Source organism: Callithrix jacchus, chromosome 16 (genome assembly GCF_049354715.1).
Source record: "Callithrix jacchus isolate 240 chromosome 16, calJac240_pri, whole genome shotgun sequence".
NCBI classification, from domain to species: Eukaryota; Metazoa; Chordata; class Mammalia; order Primates; family Cebidae; genus Callithrix; species Callithrix jacchus.
In genome coordinates, this window is record NC_133517.1 from 10292837 (window position 1) to 10306910 (window position 14074).

Below are 14074 nucleotides of genomic sequence, written 5' to 3' on the forward strand. Positions count from 1 at the left end.
TTTTAATGTCTATTTTTATAACTCCAATACCCAGATTTTCTGTATTTTATTGTCTGTTATTTCTCTTTATATTCACTTAATTTGGTTCCTTTTCCAGACATGCCTGTGGATTTTTGGTTAAATGCCACATCATATTTTTAAAACTTATAGTGTTTATACATTTGTTCTCTCTTCTCAGAAAGGTTCAACTTTTCATCCAGCAGGTATTTGGGGTACATAAAGATCATTTTTGGCTAATCAGTTATTGAGATAATTTAAGACTTAACTTGGTTCTCCAAAGGCTTTTGGTTTGCCCTTAATCTTTTGTAGAAAGTTTAAATTTTGGTGTGTGTTTTTTTGTGTGTGTGTGTGTGTGTGTCTCTGTGTGTGTGTGTGTCTGTGTGTGTACACACACAGACACACACACACACAGACATATATATATATGTATGTTTTATTGCACTTTAGGTTCTTGAGTACATGTGCAGAACATGCAAGATTGTTGCATAGGTACATACATGGCAATGCGGTTTGCTGCCTCCATTCCCACATCACCTCTAATTGGCATTTCTCCCCAAGGTATCCCTCCTCAAGCTCCCTACCCCCCACTGTCTGTCCGGTAATCCCCCTCAACAGACCCCAGTGTTTGATGTTCCCCTCCTTGTGATTATGTGTTCTCATTGTTAAACACCTGCCTATAAGTTGAGAACATGTGGTTGATTTTCTGCTCTTGTGTCGGTTTGCTAAGAATGATGGTTTTCTGATTCATCCATGTCCCTACAAAGGACAAGATCTCATCATTTTTATGGATGCATAGTATTCCATCGTGTATATGTGACACATTTTCCTTGTCCAATCTGTCATTGATGTGCATTTGGGTTGGTTCCAGGTCTTTGCTACTATCAACAGTGACACAATGAACATAAGTGTGCATGTATCTTTATAATAGAACGATTTATAATCCTTTGGATATATCTTAATGCATATTATATTTCAAGAGCTTCAACTGAAACTGTGAGGTGTTTATCTGTGCCCCTCCTCCTAAGGACGTTATAGACTCCAATTTCTCCCAAATTCTTCTTTACTTCTTAGCATCCTACCTGCTGCTTGGTTCTTTTCTCTCTTCCTTTGCCTTCCATTCTTTCCCTCCCTCCCTCCTTCTCTCTGTCCCTCCGTTCTCTCTTTCTTGCTCCCCCTTTCTTCTTTCTTTTCTTTCTTCCTTCCTTCCTTCCTTCCTTTTGTCTCTTTCTTCATGTCTTTTTCTTTTCTCCTTCATTCCCTCCATCCTTTCCTTCTCTTTTTATTTCCCTCATTTTTTCTCTTTCTTCTTTCTCTTTCCTTCTCTCTCGATTTTTCAGTTAAATGTTTTAATCAGAAATGAAAATCAACATTTTAAAAAATGACTTATTTAGAAATATGGGCATAAATATGCAAAGAGATAACTAATTAACTAACTAATGCAAACAGCTAACTAACTCTTTCACACATGCCTTTCACCATGTGCAGTTTCAAGACAGGTGAATGAATACCTTTAAGGGGATAATGGAGAAGAATGGTGCCTCCACTTTTCCAAGGTTTCCTTTTGCTTCTATGCCTGTGATACTCTGAAGATCTCTAAGATGTTACTTCATTTTGGCATGGTGGTTCAATGCTACTTGGAAATTAGCTAACATTCAAAAGGAAAGGCAGCAGAGAAAGTCAAGGTTATTCTCTCAAATGCCTGTAAGTTCTCTCTGGTTTTCTTAGCCTATTCTCGAAGTCAAAACTTGGATTCCTGTTTTTTGGCTGGATAATACATGTTTTGAGAAATTTTTTTCAGACATACAAAACAGGCTTTCACATCTGAAGCCAATAGTGATTTTTTTTGCCTTGGTTAATATCTTGGGTTTTTGTCTGATCTGAATTTTAGAAATTTAAAAGATTATCAGCAGAAGTGTAAATATAATATTTTAATTAAAAATCCTGTAACAGAATAAATCTATGGTTGCTTTTTTTAAGGCAGTGCCTGTGTTAGACCTCTTCTGAGCCTGTATCACATATTTTTTTAGAAACAATGTTAATGCAGAACATCTTTTCCATTAAAAAGGAAGCTAATATTAAAAATGCTTGTTATAGAGTGTTCATACTATATGGAGAAAGATCCAAGATGGCTGATCGCTAACAGCTCAGGATTGTAGCTCCCAGTGAACGTGCAGAGAACGAGAGGATGCCACACTTTCAGAAGAATTTTTGTCGCTCACGGACCAGAAGATTCCCAGCAGAGGAGCCCCACGGGTCGCCAGTGCAACTCTTGTGGCTGGTGTGGCGATTTTGCAGGTGCCTCGGCAGAAGAAACTGGACTGGTTTCCTTTCTGACCGATGTTTGGAGCTCCAGGAAGGCAGAGTCGCCTATTACGGACTCAAGAAGGAAGGCAGACAAGAGATTCTCAGGCAGAAGAGCACCATGAGTCTTAACGCTGCTGTTTTGGCCGGCGCAGTGGGTTGCTCAGATTCTGGCGCTGGGAATCAATCAATTGGACATCCACTCAGAAACCTAATTAGAAAGGCACTAATTGCAAAGATGACAGATGGATAAATTTATAATGAAGGGAAGAAACCAGCCTAAAAAGGCTGACAATACCCAAAATCGAAATGCCTCTTTCTCTACAGGGGATTACAGTTTCTCTTCAGCAATGGAACAAGACCTGATGGAGAAGGACTGTGTTCCATTAACAGAAGTAGGTTTCAGGAGGTGAATGATAAGAAACTTCTGGGAGTTAAAAGAACTTGTTCTAACCCAGTGTAAAGAAACTAAGAACTTTGGAAAAAGGTTTGATGAAATGCTAACAAGAATAGACAATATAGAGAGGAATATAAATGAATTAACAGAGTTGAAAAACACAACACGAGAACTTTGTGAACTATGCACAAGTTTTCATAGCCGAATTGATCAAGCAGAAGAAAGGATATCAGAGGTTGAAGACCAACTTAATGATATAAAACGAGAAGACAAAAATAATGAAAAAAGGATTAAAAAGGAATGAGCAAAGTCTTCAAGAAATATGGGACTATGCGAAAAGACATAATCTACATTTGATAGGTGTATCTGAATGTGACGAAGAGAATGAATCCAAGCTGGAAAATACTCTTCACGATATTATCAAGGAAAACTTTCCCAACCTAGCAAGGCAGGACAATATTCAACTCCAGGTAATACAGAGAACACCACCAAGATATTCCTCAAAAAAAGCAACCCCAAGGCACATAATCACTAAATTCACCAGGGTTGAAATGAAGAAGAAACTACTAAGGGCAGCCAGAGAGAAAGGTCAGGTTACCCACAAAGGGAAGCCTATCAGACTTACAGCGGATCTCTCAGCAGAAACCCTACAAGACAGAAGAGATTGGGGGCCAATATTCAACATCTTTAAAGAAAAGAACTTTCAGCCCAGAATTTCATATCCAGCCAAACTAAGCTTCACAACTGAAGGAAAAGTAATTGTTTTTTATGAAGAAGCAAGTACTCAGAGATTTTATTACCACCAGGCCTGCTTTACAAGAGCTCCTGAAAGAAGCATTACACATAGAAAGGAACAACAAGTATTAGCCGTTTCAAAAATATGCCAAAAAGTAAAGAGCATTAACATAATGAAGAATTTACATCAACAAATAGACAAAACAACCAGCTAACATCAAATAGCGGTAATCCTATATTTAATCGATGAAATCCTTTTATCAAAAGATACAGCCAAAACCCAATGGTATGCTACATTCTGACCCATTTCGCATGCAAGGATACACAATGACTCAAAGGGATGGAGAAAGATTTACCAACCAAATGAAGAGCAAAAATAAAGAAATAAATGAAAAGCAGGAGTTGCAATTCTTGCCTCTGATAAAATAGATTTTAAAGCAACAAAGACATAATGGTAAAAGGATGAATGCAACAAGAAGAGCTAACAATCCTAAATATACAGGAACACCCAGATACATAAGATCTATAAAGAGACTTAGGCTCTCTATATTCCCACACAATAATAGTGGGAGACTTCAACATCGATATTAGATAGATCAATGAGACAGAAAGTTAATAAGGATATTCAAGACTTGAACTCAGATCCGGAACAAGTAAACTTCATCAACATTTATAGAACTCTCCACTTTAAATACATAAAGTATACATTCTTATCAGTTTCACATCACACCTACTCATAGGTTTAAATAAAATATTGATCGGCCATTATTAAGCACAATTATTGGCATAAAAGAGGTTTTCAATACCCATTTTTAGAATAAAACAACATTCCTTTTCTCCCTCTTATTCTTCCTCTGTCTTCCTCTTCTTCATTTGTGTTTCTTTCTTTCTTTCTCTCCTTCTATAAAAAAATAAATAAAGGAGAATTGCATTTATGGAACAGAAACTTACATTTACTAAGTGCCTATTGCACACCAGGTTCCAAGCAAGGCAACTCTGCAAATGAACTCTCTCCATGTGCTTAGTGAGTTAGCCATTGTTAACTGGCACTTATGGATAAGTAAATCAAGAACTTGGGGAAGTACATCACCCTAGGTCCCCACACACACAAAAAAAAGAATTTTTCTCTCAGCCTTTGGTAGGACAGCCTTACTACCTCTTAGTACTCTGGTGAAAGTGTATTTTCTTTGCAATTTATTTTGGTTAGGGACACAAAACCCTTTTTTCATGTAGGTTTTCTTAGCTACAAGTTGACTTTTGTGTTGAAGGAACAAGATTACCAAGACAGGCATAAACCTCATGACTGTCATTTTCCAATCAGAAAAAGGCTATAAATGGCTGACCATTTTATGTTACTTCAACATGTCTGATATGGGGAAAAAAGCGTGAGCTATGTTCAAGACCCAGCCTTGTAATTTATCCTTGTGATCTAAGGCAGCTATTTAACCTCCCTGAAACTTAATTTTTCTCATCTGTAAAATAACACAATCACTTAGGTCATAAGACTTTCTTTTAACTTTTATTTTAGGTTGAGGAATACATGTGCAGATTTGTTATAGGTAAACTTGTCTCACAGGGGTTTGTTGTACATATTATTTCATTACCCAGGTACTAAGGCTAGTACCCAACAGTTATTCTTTTTGATCCTTATAGGATTATTATAAATGTGAAATTAGGTATCTAAACCACCTAGTATGGTACTCATACATATTAAGTGATTAATAAATTTTAATTCTCTGAACTCTCTCATTTCTCTCTTTTGAGGCTTATATTTGGGGTAGAAAAAAATATGTATTATATGTACTATCATATTCATCCATAAAATGTAATAATATATGTATTATTATATAACATCATTAAAGTGTTATATATGTACTATATACAAGTGTATTTTATATAGCACATATATCATGTATAGTATATAATCCATTAGGCCTCCTGAAAATGCAGTTTGAATGTGTACAAAGTCACAAGTGCCTCAGCAACCTATCTCAAATGACCATCTAGTGGATGTTTGTAGTTAAATACAAATGCTTTCAATAAATACTTGGTGGACAAATGCTGGGTCAGACTCTCTTGGAAGAGTTACCCGCTAGCCTTGCTCAGCTGGAACCATCTGAGTATAGCTCTTGCCATTCACTGCAAGCTATAAGCTCTGCAGGTCTGGTCCGCAGGTGGAAATGTGATTCATTTCTGTACTAAGGTAATGTAGAGAATTATGACTCCCATGCCTACTGTATAAAGCCCTCGGGTGGTACAAAGTGTGTCATAACAGGGCCTGGTGAAATTGTGACTGTGATATGCCCACCCAGCAAACAAGATTGTCACACTCACCCAATGACACATCCTATTCAGGTAAGGTTCTGAATCTCACACCCAAACACAATTGAAAGGTTGATTGAACTAATTTGGGCTACAGAAAATAAAAATTACTCTTACCTCATTTTCATCTGTGACTGTTTTACATAGATATATTCACAAATAGACATGACATAGACATGCTCATATAATCATGTATGTGTATATGTGTTTATGTATCTGCATATTTATGTTTATATTCTCTATATCTACAAAAATAGGCAAACAGAATAAAACCTAGGTCAGAAGTCATTCTTCTGTCAGTTCCCTGGAGCCCAGGTGAATCAATTAAGCTAATTAGCTCAGTTCAAGTAAATCAAATCAGGGCCATGAATGACTTTCTAATTTTCTGTGCCTGTGAAAATGTCCTTCTACCTTGTCACCCACATATTTTAAAATCAGGAGCTCTCAATTTAGCTCAGTGGGGTACTGGCCATCCAGCTGAGACTGGGCAAAGTTGGCTGACACCAGTGGGTGTAGCATTCAACACACTGATTCTTTGACCTGGCTAACACGTGCTACTTTTAGTCCTTTGGTGACTGATGATTTTGGCCTGGTTGTCTTTTGCCCCAGTGCCACATTCTCTGACATTTGTTTTCAGTACCCAAATGTAATTTTAGGAAACATACTTAAGCTTTTCTTCTCCTATGCAAAAAGACACTTCTCAAGCCACCAAAACGGAAAAGTGTACTCCTATGTCACATGCTCATAAAGAAAGGAACGGTTCCTGCCTTGATGGGAACCTAATGTGAATCAGCACTCTCAAATCTGTGTGGGAGTCTTTGTGCTGGGGCTGGTTTATCTCTGCCTCATGTTCACCAGAATGGACAGGGTCAACACTGGTAATGAATGAAACCCCTGGCCTTAGTGCATTTTCTGCTCACAAAAGTGAGCAACAAGGGCCAACGTTTTCTTAGTATACGTTGACTGCAGCAGGACGTACACCACAGTGGACCTCCATCTGTTTACCCTTGTAGGTGTAGTTGATAGGGCAGATAGGCCTTTACATGTATGGAATTTTCTTTTTATATTCCTAATAGTACCAAAAAATAACAATACATCTATCGTCTCTATCTAGACTCTATAAATGTAGATAGATGATTAATTGATGTAGAGATAGACATAAATAGGTAGATAAACACACATACAGGATGATATGAGTATGTCTCTGTAAATATGTATATGTATGATGTTCACCAACATACATTTTGAATAACACTGCCTATACTAAGCATGCAGAATTAGACTTAGGAGCCCTAATGAGGAGCCATTATTTGTGAATTTATGTTAGGGCCATGGGGCTGGGGTGATTCACTTCTCACCTGGTCAGAAAGGGAAAGGTCAACATGGACCTAGCCCTGAATGTCTCCAGGCCTTAGTGCATTTCTGCTGACAGAAATGAGCAACAAGGACCGATGGCTCCTTCACATATATATGTGGCTCTGTACCATCTCAGAATGGCACACAGTTCTGGAATGTTGTATGTATAAATGTAAACAAAGCTTCACCTTTAGAAACCATGCCTGGCAAGTAAGCAGGCAGTACTGCCATGTGAGGCTCCATGCCCAGCTTAGCACAACAGGGCCCTGCTTTCCCTCTCAGTGGATGCCTGCACTCCCCATTTCCACCGCTGCAGTCTACCTTGATCCTTCAGCACAGCCCATTTGGCTTGTGAGCTGATGGGATTCACCTATGCTGAGCTAATACAGATTCACCTGGGCTGAGCAAATTGAATAATTACATGCACCTGGGCTGAAGAGGATGGAGCCAGAAATGGCCTTTTACCTAGATTTTATTTGGACTTTTTTACATAGCCATACTCAAAAATGGACATTACATAGACATATAACCCCGCATATGTGTGGTTGTTTATATGTCTACCTATCCATATTTATATATCTACAATGAAAAGCCTTCAAAGAAAGTAGGTCAGAGATTACTTCCACTTCTAGCCCCTCCATCCCAGAAGAATCCAATCAGCTAATTACCTCAGACCACATAAATGCAGTCCAAGCCATACCACTTCCCATTCTCTTTGTATCTGTGAAAAAGCCGTTGTTATCTGACATTTGTGATTTTAGTTCAGGGGGTCATCAAATCACCGAGTAGGGTTCTTGTTATGCAGGTAATACCAGCAGAGCTGGCTGACACCAATGGCTGGGTGTAGCCTTTGACAGAAGAAGCCACTGGCCTGGTCAATAAGAGCTTTTTTGGAAGTACAGCACAAGTTAACTCTGGCCTAGTTGTTTGCCTGAGAACCACATTCCCTGACATCTGTGTTTTGTGCCACAGTCTACCTTCAGGGCACAAACCTAGACTTTCTTTGCCTTACCCCAAAGACCCTTCTCCAGCTACCAAAACCAAAAGACAAAACTGTACTTCTATGTTCTATGTTTATAGAAAAAAGGGCTCCTGTCTCGATGGGAGCCCAAATGAGGAGCCATTATTTGTGAATTTGTGTTAGGGTCATTGGGCTGGGGCGGTTCACTTCTGACCTGGTGTTCATCAGAAAGAGAAAGGCCAACACCGACCTAGAATTGAATGGCTCTCATTCCTTAGTGCATTTCTGCTGACAGAAGTGAGCAACAAGGACCAATGGCTCCTTTGCATACACTGAGTGCAGCAAGATGCACGTCACAGTGTTTGGTTACTGTTTGTTTACTATTACAGACATAGTTTACAGGACAGACAGGCCTCTACATGGATGGATGTCGTATATTACTGTCAGGACCTAAAAATATCAGTACTTCTACCTTCTATATCTACACCATGTATGAATAGAGATACGTAGATATATACATGTAGATATTTATATAAATACACATACACACAGAAATATATCAGTATTTCTATGTAAATATGCACATATACATTGGGGTACTTGCCAACAGACACTGTCAGTAACCCTACCTGTCTTAAGGGTGAAGACTTAGTCTTTCTTCCCTCCTGTATGGCTCAATACCATCCTAGAATGAAAAACAGCCATAGAAGCTTGTACGTGTAAACATAAAGTTTTATTTTTAGGAGCAAGGCCTGGCACATAAGCTGACAATACTGCCAGTTTAATTTTATTTTTCTTTTGAGGCAGAATTTTACACCTTTTACCCAAGCTGGAGTGCAGTGGTGCAATCTTGGCTCACTGCAACTCTGCCTCCCGGGTTCAAGTGCTTCTCCAGACTCAGCCTTTCAGGTAGCTGAGATTACAGGTGCATATCACCACAACTGGCTAATTTTTGCATTTTTAGTAAAGACAGGGTTACATCATGTTCGTCAGTTTGGTCTTGAACTCCCGATCTCAAGTCATTCACCTGCCTCAGCCTCCCAAAGTGCTAGGATTACAGGCATGAGTCACTTTGCCCAACCTCCACTTAAGGTTTTTTGTCCACCTTAACACTTCAGGGACCAGATTCTCTTCTGGATGCAGGCCTGCATTCCTCACATCTGCCACTGTGGGCCTGCCTTACTCGTTAAGCAGTTTCAATTCTTGAGTGGAATTCACCTGGGTTGGGCCAATTAGCTGATCGGACTCACCTTTCCCATCCACTAATTGAGCTAATTGAGTAGATTCACCTGGGCTGGAGGGACTGGAAAAGGAAGGACCTTTTACCTAGTTTTTATTTGGGCTTCTATACACAGATGTACTCACAAATTACATAGACATACTCATGTAATCCTGTGTGTGTGTTTATGGGTCTGCCTATTTGTAAGAATATCTACAAAGAAAGGCTCCAAAAGAAAACTGGGTCAGAGGTCTTTTTTTATTTCTATCCCCTGTATCCTATATGTAGCCAATCAGACAATTAGTTCAGTCCAAGTGAATTCAATTTGAGTCAAGCACCACTTCGTATTCTTGTACCTGTAAAAAAGCCTTTGTTATTTGGCACTGAGGTTTGGTTTAATTCAGGAGCTCATCAAACCTACCCAGTACTGTTATGGCTATTCAGCTAGGGTCGTTGAGAACTGGCTGACACAGGTGGGTGTAGTCTTTGACACACAGGACCTTTGGACTGGCCAGTAAGAGCCGCTTTGGGCACTTGGGCATGCGTTGACTCTAACCTTGTCGTCTTTTGCCCAGGAACCACGTTTCCCTACATTTGCTTTCAGTGCTGCAGTTTAACTTCAGGGCACAGACGGGGAGTGTTTTTCTTTACCCAAATAAACCTCTCTCCAGCAACCAACTCTGAAAGACAAGAGTGTCCTTGTCAGACAGGCGCGGTGGCTCATGCTTGTAATCTCAGCCATTTGGGAAGCTGAGGCAGCAGATCACTTGAGGTCAGGGGTTAGAGACCAGCCTGGCCAACATCGTGAAACTCTGTCTCTACTAAAAATATTAAAAAAATATTATCTGGGCGTGATGGTGTGTGCCTATAGTCCCAGATACCTGAGAGGCTCCCTTTGACCTGGCAGGCAGAGGTTGCAGTGAGCCAAGACTGTGCCACTGCACTTTAGCAGTGATGCTTCAGCAGTCCCAAGTCACCTCATTAGCTGATTGGACTCAGATGGGCTGAGCTATTTGGCTGAATTGACTCACCAGGGCTGTAGGTGCTGGAATATAAAATGACCTTTGACCAGGCTGAGTGACAGAGTGAGACTCCATCTCAAAAACCAAATAAAATAAATTGGGCAAAAGCCTTTGAACTAGGACTGGTTCATTCCTGGCCTTGTGTCTACTGAAAAGAAAAGTGTCATTATTGACCTCAAAGTGAATGACTCCCATGGCCTTAGTGAATTTACTGCTCACAGAAGTGGGGAGTAAAGATCAATCATTCCTTAGTATACATAGGATGTTTTCAGGGTATATGTTCATTGTGTTGTATTTTAGATATAGATATAGTTTAAAGAGCACATAAGTCTTTACATGTATGGAAGCCTTTTTATATTATTATTTTAATACCTAGCAATACTTCTACCTTGTGTATATTTACTCTGTTTCAATGTAGATAGATATATACACACATGGATATAGATGTAGACAAGTAGACAGATAAGCATAGGCAAGGAGTATTATCTAAGATACCTATGGAAGTATTCAGTATACATTCAATATTTTCCAACAGATGTTTCAATACTCCAGCCTATCCTAAGGGCACAGACGTTGTCTTTCTTTCCTGCTGTATGGCTCAATACCATCCCAGGATGGAGCTCAACCACAGAATTTTGTACATATGAACATAAAGCTTCACCTTTAGGCAAAAGTCCAGGAAGTGAGTGAGTTGTGCTGCCAATATAAGGTGTCATGTCCCGCTCAGCATCTCAGGGCCCTGTGCTTTTCCCTGAGGGATGTCTGTGTTTTTCACTTCCATCCTTCTGGGCCTGTCTTGATGCTTCAGCAGTCCCACATCACCTCACTGGCTGATTGAACTCACCTGGGCTGAGCTAATTGGCTGAATTTACTCTCCTGGGCTAGACGGGCTGGAACCTGAAATAGCCTTTGACCTAGATTTTATCTGGGGCTTTTTGGCATAGACATCACATAGAAGTATTCATATAATGCTGTATGTGTGTGTTTACTTATCTACCTATCTGTATTGATACAAAAGAAAGCCCCATAAAAAGCTAGGTTAGTGGTCATCTCTCACGCCAGCTGCTCCAGCCCAAGTGAATCCAACGGGCCAATTAGCTAAATACAAGTTTATCTAATCGAAGCCAAACGCCCCACTCCATTCTCCTTCTACTGGTGACAAAGTCCTTTTTACCTGGCACCCAGGTGTTTTTAATTCAGGGGCTCAGGAAACCAGCCCAGTGAAGGTCCGTCCATCCAGCTAGGGCTGGGAAGAGCTGGCTAATAGCAGTGGGCAAAGTCTTTGACAGAAAAACTGGCCTGAATAATACAGCCAGTTTTGGCCCTAGGGTGCATGTTAACTCCGGCCTGTTGTCTTCTGCTCAGGTACCATGCACTCTAACATTTGCTCTCAGTATGGCAGTCTCTTTTCAGGAAATAGATCTAGGCTTTTTTCCCCCCGTAACTAAAAAGACATTTCTCCAGCCAGCAAAAATTAAAGACAGGAGTGTGTTCCTACATCAAACATTAATAGAAAAAAAGAGAAAATCTCCTGCCTTGATGAAAACACTGAAGAGACGTCAGCATTCTCAGATCTGGGTGAAGGCCTTTGGAATGGGGCCAGTTCATTTCTGACCTGGTGCTCACTGGAAGGAGAAAGAATTAACATCAACCTGGCACTGAATGATGCTGTGGGCTTTATATGTTTCTACTCACAGAAATGAGCAGCAGGAATGAATGGTTTTCTAGTACACATAACATGCAGCAGGCTGTACGTCAGAGTGTACCTTTATTTGTGTAGTATTGTGGATATGGCGTATAGGCAGACAGGTCAGATGTATGGAAGTTTCTTTTTACAGTCTTTACATTGACTCCGCCTATCAATAATGTTTTCTATATTGTTACTCTGTATGAATATAGACAGATACAGGTATGTAAATACACACACACACATACATATGATATGAGTGTGTTTATAAAAAAACTTATGTATAAAGATGATGTTCCCCAACAGAGGTTTTCAATATTGCGTAATATAAGGGAACAGACCTAGAAATGTTTCCCTCCTATATTGCTCAGTACTATTCCAGAATGGAATGAAATCATAGAACCCTGTATGTGTAAACACAAAACATCACCTTTAGTGGCAGTGCCTGGGAAGTAGTCACATGTAATGTTCACCTCCAAGTGTGTACTCGAGAAAACTGAAAATACATTTATATAAACGCCTGTATACCACGTTAATAGAAGCAGTATTCATAGCCAAGTGAGGGAACAACACAAGTTGGTCCATCCATCCTGTGGGGTCTCACTGAGCCATAAAGAAAAAGCAGTGCTGAGGCGTGCATGCCACAGAAGAGAAACAGTGCTAATTGAATACAGCCAGTCACAGAGAGCCACACACAGCATGATGCCATTCCTAGGAAAGTCCAGAATAGGCAGATCCATAGGGGCAAAACATGGACTGATGGTTTTTATTGTCTGGGGGTTGAGTAGCCACTTAATGGCATGGAGTGTCTCTTGGAGTGATGAAAATCTTTCTGAATTAGGTAGCATTGATGTTTGGATGGCATTGTGAATATACTACATACTCTGATTTGTACACTTTAAGATGGTTAAAATGGTGAGTTTTATTTTATGTGAATATTATCGCAAATAAACAAAAGTCAGCAAATGATTTTAAAAAATTAGTGAATGCCCCAAAACCAAGCGAAACTCATGAGAAGATGCCCACCCACAGGAGTCTCACTTTCCCCCTGTCAGTCAGGCAGCCTGGGGGATGCCTTGGCACGGAGCAGGACCGCAGGCCCCCTGACTGCTCTAGGATGGGATCAGCATTTGCTGATGGTGCTAGCTTGGCTGCTGTAAGTGTGATGAAGATGGTTGCAGAATGACCTTGTCCACTCATAAGCAGGGTCCTTTCTCTGTCTCCTCCACATCCCAGGATAGCTCCAGGAGCTTGTTATCTGGGGCCTGACAGCCAAATGTTCAAGGAGCAGACATTTAAAGGTGGTATGTTAATTCCGAGTGTCTTCCGCTAAGAAAGTTACTAAGCAGGTGATTAATCACCCACCAAGTAGTGCAGGGTGCAGCAGTAGCATCCACAACAATGGCTCAGGAACTGGGTTTCCTGGGTAAACTGTGGGGCAGTGTGGTGTGCATGGTCCTGTCGCAAACTCACCCTTCCTGTGCAGCCAGCAAATGTCTGGCTTCTCCTCCCTTGCATCACTCTCTGCAGCTCCCAGTCCCCTCGGGGACAGAGCAGCCCCGCCATTGGCAGGCAGGCCTTACCTGGAAATCCCAGCCGAGAGGGCTTTCAACGAGAGGCACCCTCACACTGTTAGGGCAGGTCTGCAGCATCTTGGTGATTCTTGGGGAGCGCCGTGGACATCTCTGAAGCCCCGACAGATCTTTCTTCTGCCTGGCTCGGCCTGCCGGATTCCTAAAATCGCAGGACTCAGCGAGGATCGCGCGGAGAAAGAGTCCGTTGCCGGATGCTGAGGCACTGCCACAGAGGACCGCTGCTTTGGGAAGCCACTGTGATCGTTCCCCAGGCAACGGTGGCTGTTACTGTGACGCGAGCCCGGGCTCAGCGCTGGCGCTTGTGACAGGCCGCTTGCGCATGCGCTTTCGTCTGCCCAGCTGGGGAGCAGCAATGTTGGCGCTGTCCAGCCGCTGCCGCACAGGTACAAGGTGGAGTCGGTGGCAGGGGCGGCGCCTGGAAGGAGGCTGCGTGCCACAAGCAGCATAGGCCCTGACAGTCCTGACCTCAGTACTTCCTT

The 14074-nt window shown here is 41.1% G+C and overlaps 1 long non-coding RNA gene across 1 annotated transcript in view; it reads right to left on the reverse strand.

Annotated features, from left to right (window-relative positions):
* LOC144579693 (uncharacterized) overlaps positions 1-13869 on the reverse strand; it is an 89782-nt gene extending 75913 nt beyond the window's left edge. The window contains exon 1 of the long non-coding RNA XR_013527832.1: positions 13584-13869. This is a non-coding gene — a long non-coding RNA (uncharacterized LOC144579693). The remainder of the gene's footprint in view (positions 1-13583) is intronic.
* Positions 13870-14074: the final 205 nt, after the last annotated feature.